A 14978-nucleotide genomic window follows, 5' to 3' on the forward strand; every position below is an offset into this window, starting at 1 on the left:
AATCAGAACAATCCAGGTGTCCACTGACAAAGGACAAACAAATTTGAAATATCTATCCATGGAACTTCAGGAGTGAATCACATAGTATATATTCAAGGCACTACAGATAAGTGAATGACTCAAGTTTGGTACTAATGATTCACACCTGTAATCCAAACTACTCAAAGGGCTGAACACTAAAGATTGTGGTTCTAGAGCAGCCTGAGCAGGAAAGTCTGTGGGATACTTATTATTGCTGCTGTTATGGGGTTGTACCAAAAAGTTACAATTCCTTAAGTCTAGTAATGAATACAAAACATCTTTTTCAATGTCACCCCTTCTTTCTTCCCCAGTCTTGAAACTCCTTTCTTCAATTAACCAGCAAAAAAAAAAGTCAGAAGTGAAGCTGTGTCACAAATGTGGTACAACACCATCTTTGAGTGAAAAAGCTAAGGGACGGCACCCAGGTCCTGAGTTCAAGCCCCCATACTGACACATACACACACAAATCAATTTTTCCACCTTTAAAAATGGTCTTTAAGTAGTTGCAAAAGGGGTTTTAGTTGAACATGTAAATTTATGAGTACGATGCATCTTGATGAGTATCATCCCTTCCGTCATTCTCCACCTCCCTAACAATTGATATACGCTCCAAGAACAATCACTCTTAAAGGCCCTTATCCTGAGTGAAAGAAACCAGACACGCAATATAGGGTTGCATTCATAGGAAATTCTAGAAAAGGCTAAAGGAATTTAGAATAGTCAACATCAGATTTGTGGTTATCTCCTAAGGACTGAGGATGGGCCTGAATGACTGGAAGGGAGAAAGGAGGTGTGACATGGGGTGAAAGAGGTGAGCCTTACTTACTTATCTGGAAAGGTGTTTGCTTTGATAAAAATCGTTTGTCAGCATGCCTGAAAGTGCAACCTAAGAGATGTGCTTTTACTGTATGTGAACTACCCCAATTTAGCAGTATTATTATTAGTAATTATTGGTTTGTTTTGTTTTTGTAGAAGAGACCAACATTTTAGAGGATTTGCTAGAATGTGCCAGCTTTCTCCTGCTGGGATATCTGGCTTTCTCTGTTGATTGCTTCACACTACCTCCTGTCTGCATGTCCCCCCCCCACCAACTCCTCCCTCTCACCCCACCCCCATTCTCCTTTCATTTACCGATGGCTCTCCAAATATTTGGAGAGGTCTCTCTCAGTTGTGGCCTTCGCCCACCCATCCCCACCAAAGTCTCCTCTCTTCCTGGTTAAACATTGCCAGCTCTTCCACCATTCCTATTCTGTGTGGTCTGTTCTGTCCATCAAAAGTACGTGGGCCTAGGAAAGCTACGTGGCTTGGAGCAGGGAGGCAAAAGCAGAAAGGCTGGGTAGTCTCCAAGCCTGTGGAGGAGACTGAGAGGGCTGGGCCACCCAAACAAAGCACACACACAGCTACGTGCTTGCACAGGCAAATGTGAGGCCAGGAAGGTCATGGTGAAGACCTGGGTCCCTCCTCCTTCGATTCTAAGAAAGAAGCCCCACCTTGGGCCCTGACAATGGCTTAAGGTTGATTCTGTGCTTAGCTGCATGCAGAAGGGACTGAGAGTCAACCAGTTCCTTCATCCTTAACAGGAACTCCCTTTTCAAATATCTTGCAATCCGTAAGGTAAATAATGTCTTGAAAATCATTTTGTATGATCCCTTACTTGTTGTTAGTTTGGGGTTTTTTTAGTCCTGGGGTTTGAACTCAGGGCCAGGGTACTTGCTATCTCTGAGCTTTTTTGTTCAAAACTAGAGCTCTACTACTTTGAACCATAGTACCACTTCTGGTTTTCTGGATGTTAATTGGCAATAAATCTCACAGACTTCTCTGCATGGGCTGGCTTGGAATTGTGATCTTCAGATCTCAGGCTCCTGAGTAGCTAGGATCACAGGGGTGAGCCATGGATACCTGACCCATGTGTGTGTGTGTGTGTGTGTGTGTGTACTGGGGTGTGTGTGTGTACTGGGGTGTGAACTCAGGGGCCTTTCTCAGTTTTTTAGCTCAAGGCTGACACCCTACCTCAGCTCTCTGAGTAGCTAGAGTTGCAGGCATGAGCCACTAGTACCTGGCATTTTCTGAGTTCTCTCAAACAACCACTGAAGGAGATTATTTTACTGGGACCCAACAAGTTTCTTCTTTCCTCTTTTTCTGTCAACTAGAGATAGATAGCAACGGTCAAAATGTCCAAGTATTGCTCAGCTGAGTTAAGGTATTAACACAAGTGGAGTGCTGTCACTACTTCCTGGCTCCCAGGCCTCTCCCATGTATTTCCTATTAGTGTTCACTCAGGGAGCAAGAGAAAAAGCTTGGGAGCTTGCAGATAGAATGAATAAGTTCTCTATGAAGAGGAGAAAAGCTAGCCTGGCAGGAGGCAGAAGGTGGTAACCTTTTTATTACTCGATCTTCATTTGACTTAGGAGAGGGAAAGAAAGATGGTGTCCCATTTGTGTCAGTTGTATTCCCCGTGGTGGAAGGGGTTTCTAGTGTAGACACATATAACCAAGATCCCAGACATCTATTCTACCTTCCTGGATTACTATCTTTCCCTTGCATTCCACACATACCAACTCCTCCCCACCCCCAGCAGCAGAACTAGATCTTTTCTTCCCACTTGGCATTACAATTACACCAACCCCAAGAGGCCAGGAGGGGTTTACCCACCTCTAAATTAACAGCTTTCTTTTTTTTTTTTTGGCCTGTCTTGGAGCTTGAACTCTGGGGCCTGGGTATAGCAGTCCCTTGAGCTTCTTTTGCTCAGGCTAGCACTCTACCACTTGAGCCACACACAGTGCCACTTCTGGCTTTTTCTATGTAGTTTTTATTGGAGATAAAAGTCTCATGGAATTTTATATCTGCTTATAATAATTTAAGGGGAAAAAATCATTATTCTGTTTCCGATTTACTTGTGCTTCGATTGTCATATGTTTTCCTAAAGGCAATTTGATGATCTCCTGGCTTTTATATTCTCCAAAGTGTTGTACTCTGTCTTCTGCATGGATTTTTTATCAGTCACATGCCAGCCTTAGGAGCACCCCAAATTGGCTATTACTAGAGAATACCAGCTCTTGCCTCTTTGGGGTTTTTGTTTGCAAGTGCATTTTTCTTCTCTGCTTGAACACTCTGTGTGTGTGTGTGTGTGTGTGTGTGTGTGTGTGTGTGTGTGTGTGTGTGTGATCTACATGCTTGTACATGCCAGTCCTAGGGCTGAGCTCTGGCCTAAGTGCCATCCCTGAGATATTTTTGCTCAAGGCCAGCAGTCTACCACTTGAGGGAACTCGAGCCACAGCTCCACTTCTGGCTCCTTTTAGGTAGTAATTGGAGATAAGATTCTCACCGGCTTTTCTGCCAGGGCTGGCATTGAATGACAACTTTACAGATGCAAGCCACTGGCATAGCAACTCTCTTAAAAACATTCACAAGCTGGGAGTTGGGCCTAGTGTTAGAATGCTTCCCTAGCATGCATGAAGACCCTGGTTCAATTCCTCAGTACCACATACACAGAAAAAGCTGGAAGTGGTGCTGTGGCTCAAGTGGCAGACCATTAGCCTTGAGAAAGCCCGAGGACAGTGCTCAGGTCCTGAGTTCAATCCCCAGGACTGGCAAAAAGAAAAAAAAAAACCTTCACAACTTTCTTGTACCCCTTAAGGTGGATTCTCTTCCTCCTCCTCCTCCTCCTCCTCTCCCTCCTCCTCCTCCTCCTCCTCCTCTTCTTCTTCTTCTTCTTCTTCTTCTTCTTCTTCTCCTCCTCCTCCTCCTCCTCCTCCTTCTTCTTCCTCTCTCTCTCTCCCTCTCTCGCTTTTTCTTTCTCCCCCCCCTCTCTCTTTCATTAGTTGTGGGGCTTGAACTCAGGGCCTGTGCATTGTCCCTGGGCCTCTTTGTGTGTGCTCAAAGCTAATGCTTTACCACTTGAACCACAGGGCTATTTCCAGGTTTTGAATAGGTAGTTGGAGTCTCATGGGGACTTTTCTGCTCTGGTTGGCTTCAGACTATGATCCTCAGATCTCACTCTGCTGAGTAGCTAGAATTACAGGCATGGGCCACTGGTGCCCAGCTGTATATCAGCTTCTATCAGGATGAATTTATTCATAGGGACTCACTCTGCCTGCATAGTTATAGCTTAAAAAGTTGGAAAGGATTGCAATTGGCTGGCTAAACTAGGAATCAAAAAAAGAGCCACAAAAGAGGATAGAAATCAGAGCTTTAGGAAGAGTGAAGTGTTTAAATGAACCTCCTACACTTGAGAGGTCCAGAAGTTACAATTTTTATAAATATGTGAGAATAAGCTTGTAAGAGAGCTTTGGCACACAGGACTGCTGATGTAGGTAGGCCAGGTACAATGGAAACCCTCAGTTACTTCATTAAATAATTACATCCCTGAGGTGGTGACACCTAACTGCTAAAAGCAAGGTGGACCCTATTATTGCCATGGACCCCAATGAGAAGTCTTGTGTTGACTTTGCTGGCCTAGATATCAAATGGGAAACATGTAATCTAGATGGGCAAAAATCTTTCAAGACAAAGTAATAGAAGTCTAACTTGAATCACAAATGGCTCCACACATAATTCCAAGAATCAGATTTGTGAGCTCTTCTGGGTAGAAATAGGCCCTCCTTGCCCTCTAAAGAAAACCATGCTGAGGGCTACTGAAAATATCTGCTGTTGATCCTTTTGCCCAGCCTTCTACAGAGTGGAAATCCTCTTTCACTTGGATAATGGGGCACTGATGAATAGAAATCCAACCAGACTTTTGGAGCTGTCCTGTACACTGAATGGAAACTGACCCCTAGAGATCTCCCTATGGGATCAAAGGAGGTCAGGAGACCCATGAAAATTTAAGCCAGGTGCGCCTCATAAAGATCCAGGTAGCCACTCAGTTAGAGGCTCAGACATTCAAAGAGACATTCAAGGAGGTTGAGATCTGAAAGTCACAGTTTGAAGCCAGCCCAGAGGAAGAAAGTCTGTGAGATTCTTATCTCCAATTAAACACCAAAATGGCAGAAGTGGAGCTGTGGCTCAAGTTGTAGAGTGCCCACACTGAGCAAATAAGCTCAAAGACAGCGCTCAGGTCCTAAGTGCAAGCCCCAGTACTCACATGTACACATATGTATACACACACACACACACACCCTTCAGAAATGAGCCTGTACCAGCATTTCTGCCATGCCTAGTCCTTTTCTGTTGCAGCTAGGAGGAAATGTGGTCTCAGGGAATGCAGTAACAGCTGGCACTGTCCCTCAGTGGTGTTCTCTACAGCAGAATACACGAGTGTTTTCCTCTTTGCATCATCTCTTCATGAATTTCAGACCGAAGAAGGGAAAGAATGGAAACTGCTGATTTGAACTCAGCGCCTCACATTCTCACTGGGCCCTTTCACTCCAGATGGGTGTTCTAAACCACTTGAACCATGCCTCCACTTCCAGCTTTTCATTGGTTAGTTGGAGTTAAGACTCTCTGAGAGGGCCAGGAGTTTGGCCTAGTGGTAGAGTGCTTGCCTAGCATGCACGAAGACCCGGGTTTGAGTCCTCAGTACCACGTACATAGAAAAAAAGCTGGAAGTGGTGCGGAGGCTCAAGTGGTGGAGCACTAGACTTGAGAGAAAGTCCAAGGACAGTGCTCAGGCCCTGAGCTCAAGCCCATGACAGGCAAAAAAAAAAAAAAAAAAAAGACTCTGAGATTTGCCTGCCTAGGCTAGTTTTGATCCATGATTCTTAGATTTCAGCCTCCTGAGATGCTAGGATTATAAACATGATCTACCAACATCCAGTTATATTAATTTTACTTAGGGAGAGTCAAATGAGTAGGATAAGTTAAGATATACCCAGCAATTCTATATGCCTTTGAAGTACTCTGTTAAGCTACATGAAACTGATGTTAGCAGCCATTAGTTATTCCCTTAGGTTAACGCTGAGAAGACCTGGCCATAGGTATTTAAGGTAAGTCACTCTTAGGCCATTACCAGCCTCACCAATTTTATTTGTGCACAGAGACCTATAATCATGAATTCACTTATCAGATACCTTGAGTTAAGAGTTGTCTCTTGCCCCAAAGAGACCTACGGCTCTTGACTCTGGGAAAAGGAATAAGCAGGCTTTGGGGGGGGGGGTGTTACTGATATTTGGGCTATGGAGAATTTTATTTTCTTACAGATTTGACTAGGGCATATAGAGAGTTCTAACGTAATGGTGATTGAAGGGGATGCCAGTGGCTCATGCCTACAATCCCTGCTACTCAGGATGGAGGCTGACACTGGAGACCCACTTCACATCTTGCTTTTGGGTGGTTAATTGGAGATAAGAATCTCATGGATATTCCTGCACTGGTTGGCTTCCAATCTCAGCCTGCTTAGTTCCTAGGATTACAGGCATGAGCCACTGGCACTCTATGACATCCTCTTCTTGGTAATGCCCAGTGTCATTTTCAAGATGGTCTTTCTCCTTAAAGCTGTTGCCTAGGATAGAAGACGAGCTACAAAGCATCACACAGCACCGGGTCTGCCTCCAGCTGCTGCAGCTCTGTTAGTCATCCTTATGGCGAAAAGATTGATGTGTTTTTTTCTTTTCTTTTCTTTTTTTCTGTCGGGATAATGTATTGAGGGGTTACAGTTATATTTGTCAAGTAGTAAATGGATTGCTATGACTGATGTTGTTTTTTTTTGTTTTGATTTTGTTTTTGTTTTTGACTGACTGATGTTGTTTTTGCATGGCCTCAGAGCCATCATTGTTTAAAATGAAAGAATGTAACACCAAAAAAATTAAAATAATAAAAAAACCACACAATAATACAATGTCCTTTAGTTGGCAGAAGACTCAGAATGCTACCATGTAGCAATAAAAACGATATGTATTAATATTTTGCTTTACCATATATATTTTAAAGTAAGGTCAGATGTAAATTTTCTTTAAAGTTAGTCCTAACCACCCCCACCCCCACCCACGCCTTGAGGGTAAACCCAGTGCATACAAGTTCCAGTTTGGTGACTTAGCCAATTATTTCTTGAGCATCTATTATTTGCAAGACAGTGCTAGGCCTTACAGGATACATTAAGCCCAATGAACTGCCAGTTGTTTGCCATCTAATTGTCTTCAAGTCCATGTAATGGTTAATTAATTAAGTAATTAATTTTTTCCCAGTCCTGGCTTAAACTTAGGGCCTGAACACTGTTCTTGAGCTTTCTCAAGGCTACCACTTGAGTCACAACACCACTTCCAGCTTTTTTCTATGTATCTGGTACCAAGGAATTGAACCCAAGTCTTCATGCATGCTAGGCAAGCACTCTACCACTAGGCCACACTCCTGGCCCCTGCAATGGTTAATTTTATGTATCATTAGGCTAGGATGAACTAGTCAGGTATCAGGTCAAACACCAGGCCCCATCTGGATGATTCTCTTTTCTTCTCCTCCTTTTCCTTCTCTTTTTCCTCTTCCTCTTTCTCTTCCTCCTCTCCCCCTCTCTCTTTCTCTCCTCCCTCTCTTTTTCCCTGGCACTACTGGGGTTTAAACTTACATCTCACCCTTGCTAAACAGGCCCACTACTTGATTATGTCCCCGGCCTGCCTTCTTCTCTGTTCTCCCTTTTCTTCACCTCCTCTCCCTTCTCTTTTCTTCTAGATCCTTCTTCCCTTCCTTCCTCCATTTCTGCCTTCCTTCCTTCCTTCTTCTTCCTCATTCCCTCCCTTCCTTCATCCTTCCATTTCTGCCTGCCTTTCCTTCCTTCCTTCCTTCCTTCCTTCCTTCCTTCCTTCCTTCCTTCCTTCCTTCCTTCCTTCCTTCCTTCCTCCTCCCTGCCTGCCCATCTGCCTTTTCGTGGATGTGATTAACGTTTAAGTCGATGGATTAAGAAAAGCAAATTGCCCAACAAAGGGACCTTATCCAATCACCTGAAGACCTTGGGAGACAAAACAGACAAACAAACAAATGAAAAACCCAGCAAATTTAATTCCCTTGTGGAAGGAATTCTGCTCTAGACTGCCTCTATCCCGAACAGCAAGGACAAGGACTCCTTCTTGACAGGCTCGCTGGCCTGTCTTCATACCATAAACCCAGGCCTTATAACCTTCTGTCCTTTCTCTGTTGGTAGATATGTGATAGAGAGAGAATAGAATGATTGGCTATATGTGTTTTCTAACCTATTCATTCACACATATTTTCTGTTCATATGAATTTATCATTTATATACATATTCATTGATATACATCCATATGTATCTATCAATATATACATATTTATATAAGTAGATACTCTTGAATATATATTTCTATTTTCGATTGGTTCTGTTTCTCTTCAGATCCCTAACTATTATGGTTTATAATCAAACTATGTATTTAGTTTTCAATCCCAGTTAGATTAAGAATTTACTATGGAGAAGTATAATTATAAAATGTTTCATCTTTTCTGGAATCATGAACAATAATGATAGAAGATGTTGCTGGTAAATACATGTTAAGTAACTAATAAGAATGGACAAGGTATATAAAGTAAAGCACTTGCGAAAGAAAGAGTTTAACAATGACTCCAGTTACTTTTCTTTGTATCTGTATTTGTAGGGTTCAGGAATTCTATGTTAAGCATATACTGTTTCATTTTAGTCTAATTCTTTTACCTCTATCTACTTTGAATGAAGCCAAAACAGTCCTAAATACATAACCAACTCTCTTAAGGGCATTGCAGCACAAACTCAGATAAAACAGATTCATTAAAATATAGACACAATGAGGAAGAATTGTGTAGTAAGAAGGGAGGATGAATAGTCTTACCAGAAATCCTAGGCTGAAGATAATTGCTATAATTGGGAACAAATTTTATCTCTGAATTTCTCAGCAGTTCAGTAAAAATGGAATCAAAATAAATTGCCTTATTTCTGTTAAGTAAAGGAAGTATATCACTTTATAAAGAAAGGGACTTTTTTCCCGTTTGAGCTAGACTATAGGGAGTAAAAGAAAGTTGCTAGGGATGTAATATAAGGAAAAAATAACTACAAATATTGGGTGATTTTAGACTGGGTGTAGTAGTACATGTGGTCAATCCCAGCCCTTAAGAGGAGGTGGAGAAAGGGGGATCAGGCCAGGTTGGGCTGCATCTTGAGACTCTGTCTGAAACAAACAGCTTGTTAATTCATCCACAGGATGCCAGAAAGTTCAGTTAGAAGCATGTTCGTTTAGATGTTATCCAGCTCCACAGATGAATGAATGAGGAATCTGTGACCCAGAGAGGTCAGATTACTCTCCTAGATTGCACAGCACAGAGTGTCACAGAAACAGATCAGACTCTGAAGTGCTCTTTGCACTAGACAAGATTAACAGCACTGGTTTTTACTTCAACCTAGGATGGGACTCTTTGCGTGTGTGTGTGTGTGTGTGTGTGTGTGTGTGTGTGTGTGTGTGTGTGTGTGTGTGTGTGTGATAGGGCTTGAACTTCACCTGGGTGCTGTCCCTCAGCTCTTCAGCTTAAGGCTACCCCCCTACCTCTGGGCCTGGGCCTTGTCCTGAGCTCTTTAGCTCAAGGCTACTGCCCTACCCTTGAGCCAAGCCCCATTTCTCATTTTCTAGAGGTTTATTGGAGTCTCGGGTCCTTTTGTGCCCAGGCTGGCTTTGAACCTTGATCCTCAGATCTCAGCCTCCTGAGTAGCTAGGATTACAGGCATGAACCACTGAGCCCGGCTTAGGATGGAACTCTTAACTCCCAGGGAAGATTCAGGAACATTCAATGGTGTAGAGACATGGATCCAAAATGGGACATTCTGGGAGATTAGTAGGGAGATTCTTTGAGAACACAGGTGTGTGTGTGTGTGTGTGTGTGTGTGTGTGTGTGTGGTGGGGGTCAGGTCTGATCCCATGTGAATGTTCTGGTGCTGTCATATTGTTCTCTGTGGATGAGTCATGTGATCATGGGCTGGGAGGGGGGTGGGGCTGAGTTACCTGGTTCTGTACCCAGATGGCCTTCTGTCTTTGTGTTTGTGTTCCAAGGACTGAGCAGCTAAAAATGAGAAATGAGCAATTTCCCCTGATTTTTGGATGCCTGTCTTCCTCTTATCTCCAATAACACACCAGTGGAATTTGTTGAGTTCCACCGGAATATCCCTAATTCATTTATTTTCTTTCTGTGTTATTTTTTTCTTCAGTACTAGGGTTTGAACTCAGGGCTTCCCAATTACTAGCCAGGTACTTTAGTACTTGAACTAGGACTCCTGCTTTGCTTTTTGCCAGTTATTTTGGAGATGGAGTCTAGCGATCTTTTCTGCCTGGACTAGCCTCAATGCCGGATTCTCCAGATCTCAGCTTCATGACAAGGCGATGTTTAACAGGTACTTGGCTCCTAATCCATTTATTATTCTTCACCTCAATGGCTACTACCGTAGTCAAAGCTTTTTACCATCCCTATGGCCTCTCTGTTTCCAATCTAATCTTCCAGTGCATGCTCCAAATGTCAAGCAGAGCAATCACGTGTAGGAATCAATCAGAGCCCCTCACTCCCCTTTTCAAAACCCACATTCATTCGTTTCTCTGAATCCATTCCAAATGTATGTCATGACTTATAAAGCTGAGTGTTGCCCAGCTCTGTCTTATGTCATTTCCTGCCATGGAATCTGAGAGTCCCTAGGACCCAAGTTCTCTTCATCTTTGATAGGTCACAAACATCCTTTCTTATGCTCCTCCATGCCTTGTGCTCGTGCTCTGTGCATGGATGGGTGTGTTCAAGGTCTGTCCCCTTAGAACCCCACATCCTGGGTTCTAAGTTGTTATGGACACAGCCTCCAGGCCCCCTTCTTCCTTGGCTCTAGTTGTGCTCCAGTTTCTCCCCATGCAGCACGTTTCTCCATGCAAAGTTACACATTTGCCCATGTATTGTCCCTCTAAGCCCACAGGACTTAGTGGTTTGGACCCAGCCTATATTCACAAAGTAGCATTGGAGTACAATGCTCTTTAAATATTTGCATGGTCGTTTAAAGTACAACAGCCGTGAGATTTGGGAGCTTCTGTAGTTTGTGATTGGTGTAAGAGCATATGTTATAGAGGGAGAAAGGAGAGGAGAAAACAGGGTGCTGGCCTTGGGGGAGGGGGTTACTGCTTCTCAGGCTTCTGCAGAGTGACAGAGACAGTGCCTGAACTCTTAGGAGCCTTCTAAAAGGAAGTAGAAAGTCCTTTCTTAAGGGGTCTAGGAAGTCTTACAATAATGGCAGTTGGAGGAGTTAGAGAAAGGGGTGTGCGCGAAGGTTAATATAATTAAATTTTAACCCCTTCTTAGTGAGGTCTAACACACACATATGTGAAATACCAAAGAATGGGCATACTTCCAAGAACTAAAACCGGTATTGTAAAAATTATAAGATGAGAAATCATTTCCTTACACTAAAATGAGCCCATTAAGTTTCCTATTTTTAACTACTGTTTTCTTGAACAAAAGCAATTGAATGGAAGCCTATTATCTAAGATAATAGATAAGATGTATAGGACATTGCTATAGACAATGTATTTGTCTGTTCAAAATTCATACTGAATGGAAATCCTAATTTCTCATATGATGATACATGGGCTTTCAAGAGGCAATTAGATGATGAGGGTGGAACTCTCATATATGAGATGAGTGTCATTAAACTTGACAAGACCCTACTTGAGCATGCTCTCACTCTTTCTCCCCTTTTCTGTCTGTATGTCTCTCTCTGTCTCCCAATCTTCCAATGTCTTGATCCAGGGGTTCTCAGCCTCTAGAACTATTAGAAATAAATTTCTGTTTCTAAGCTAATTAATCAGTTTATGATATTCTGTTACAGAATTCCCAAAAGAGGAAGACATCTATCTATCTATCTATCTATCTATCTATCTATCTATCTATCTATATCGATATATATATATATATATATATATCTCCCTCTCTGCTTCCCTCCCTATCCTTCTCTGTTTGACCCTTCCTTCCCCCTCTCTCTCTACATATATGTCTATACATATATATATTTACACACAGACATGTATGTAATGTATGTATATACACTATAACAGGTTGAGACTATAAGGTTAGGTATATGCATACATATTTACACACATGTGTATATGTTTCAGGAAAGAAGCATGGATTAACAGGATGAAGAGACTACTAAAAAAATTAACACAATCTTTGCCTACTAGGTTATTAGAAGTGTTTTGGCCAAATTGAGGCAGGGAGAATTGATATCCATCTTTGGTTGTGTTCTGATCATGCCTGAAATACAAGGATGGAAACAGATACCCAACAATTGATGTTGAACAAGTAGACCCCAGTGGTTATAGAATAGAAAGATCGTGAGTTATCCTTAATGAGCTTAGCATGTCAGAGACATTTATCCAGGAAAGGAGAATCTTAAGGAAGCAAATACCAGACATGCCAGTTCTTTGGATGGGAGTCATGTGGAAAGTGAATGTTGTTATTTTGTCTGCCTCCAGAGGGCAGAGACACCACCAGGGGCCAAGTTGCCAGGAGCCCATTGCAGAAGACTTGGTTTGGGCCAAGCCCAACTTGATCAACCAAGTTGTTGATCAAAGCTGCTTTGGAGCAGGGCCAAGCACTAGTAGCTCACACCTATAATCCTAAGTACTCAGGAAGCTGAAATCTGAGGATCTCAGCCTAACGGCAGCCCAGGCAGGAAAGCCCATGATTCATCTTCCAATTAACCACTAAAAAGTAGTAGAACACTACAAGTAGTAGAACACTAGCCTTGAGTGCAAAATCTAAGGGACAGCCCTAAGTCCTGGTTCAGACCCCAGTACTGGCACACACGTATGCTTGCACATACACATACAAAGAGTTGCTTTGGCAAAATGCATTTTACCTCTCTCTGGTGGGGAACTGAGGCTGAGTGCTGGGGACATGCTTCAATAATCATTTGAACTCTACTTGAATAGTTCTTGTAAAGGTGAGACACGATTCCTTATTTGCAATGTGGTTCCTTTTGTTTCTTCAACTGTTGGGTTAAAATTTATCCTTGTCCTATCTTGAACAATAGAAAAGTAGGTGAGATCACAGCTTTGACTAATTAAATTGTTCTGGAAGAATGTGTTTCCTTGAAGTTAACAGTATTGCTGTAGATTGTACTGTAAACAAGCTGGCTGATCTTTAGTGAGTATTCTCTTAGATTCTGAATACTCTTTAGAACTCATTGTCATGGTTCACGTTGAAGCTCACATCTGCTCTGGCTCATGGCATCAGAATAAGAAATACATGCAGAGTCAGGCACCAATAGTGCACACCTGTAATCCTAGCTACTCAGGAGATTGAGATCGGAGGATTATGATTCAAAATCATCCAAGCAGAAACATCTATTAGATTCTTATCTCCAGTTAACCAGCAAAAAGCTAGAAGAAGGACTGTGGCACAAGTGGTAGAGTGCCAGCCTTGAGCAAAGCTAAGCAAGCACAAGTTCAATCCTCAGTGCTCTCTCTCTCTCTCTCTCTCTCTCTCTCTCTCTCTCTCTCTCTCACACACACACACACACACACACACACACACACACACACACACACACACAGAGTAAATAGTAAATGTTCTCTGTCTGAGGTCCAGATTGTTTTTTCAAGAGCAGGGGTAAGGTGAAACCTACCTTCAGAAAAGAACCAGCAAGGATTCTAGATGCAACCTTAACCTAGTTAGAATCTTAAGAGTGGCAAATCTCAGCACTTCAAACTGTAGACGTGTTCAGAGATTTCCTGGTTTGAAGTCATTTTAATGCTAGTTCCATTGTTCTCTAGTTTTTTCCAGTGTGTTAGCATTACATATCTTTTCTGAGAAAGTATTTGAGATCAGGAACTGGGATTCTGAATCTTTAACCTTTTACATGTCTGCATACATTGCAGGCTGGGCAATGGACAAGTTTGCGAGTCTTTCTATTTAGTTATCGATCAAAACATCTACACATTTTCATTTGGATATTAACTTTTGGATTTATGTAAATCCTCAACTGCTTCTGGAAAGTTCTGCTACAGAATTTCCTGCTCTGGCTCTCAGTGGGAAGAACCCACGCAGCCATTTTGGCTCAAAAGCCAGCAGAGATCACTGAAATTTCAAACCTTCAATAGGCAACAGCTGCTTAGTGTCACAGCTTGCAGCAGACAATGCCTGCTAGGGTGCAGCTCCACTGTGGTGCTGTTTAGCTTGTTGAGCCTCCCTGGGCTTCTTGTCGCAGGAATTTGAAGAATAAAGTTGGGTACAATAGAGAATGAGAATGAAGGACCTTATTCAGATAAGACAGATCAGCCTGCATCAGTGACACACGTCTCTAACCCTAACTACTCAGGAGAGTGACGTTTGAGGATTACAATCTGAAGCCCGTCCAGGCAGGAAAGTCTGAGGGACATGCATCTCCAAGTCACCAGCAAAAAACTGGAGGTAGAGCTGTGGCTCAAGTGGTAAAGTACCAGCGCTGAACAAAGAAACTCAGGGACAGTGCTCAGGGCCTGTGTTCAAGCCCCAGAAATGGCACAACAACAACCAAAGAATCTAGCTTGAAGGGTTGTTGCTGCTGCTCTCTCTGTTTGCCATCCATTCTTTCATTTTCAGGTGGATCTCTGTGACCCTGAGTCTGGGGGTTCTTAAAAAAATTAATTTTAGGGCCAGGGGAGTTTGGCCTAGTGGTAGAGTGCTTGCCTAACATGCACAAAGACCAGGATTCAATTCCTCAGTACCACATACATAGAAAAAAGCTGGAAGTGGTGCTGAGGTTCAAGTGGTAGAGCTCTGGCCTTGAGAAAAGTCCAAGGACAGTGCTCAGGCCCTGAGTTCAAGCCCCATGACTGGCAAAAAAATTTAATTTTATTGTCAAGGTGATGTACGTGGGGGTTCTTATACTTAGTCTCTGGTCTTATTTGTTACCTCTGTTATAAATAGTTTGTTTTGGTCGATGGTGGGGCTTGAACTCTGGGCCTGGGCGCTGTCCCTGAGCTCTTCAGCTCAAGGCTACGACCCTACCCCTTGAGTCATAGCACCACTTTCAGTTTTCCAGT

The sequence above is a fragment of the Megascapheus bottae genome, chromosome 1 (genome assembly GCF_031878675.1).
Source record: "Megascapheus bottae isolate mThoBot1 chromosome 1, mThoBot2.hap1, whole genome shotgun sequence".
NCBI lineage: Eukaryota > Metazoa > Chordata > Mammalia > Rodentia > Geomyidae > Megascapheus > Megascapheus bottae.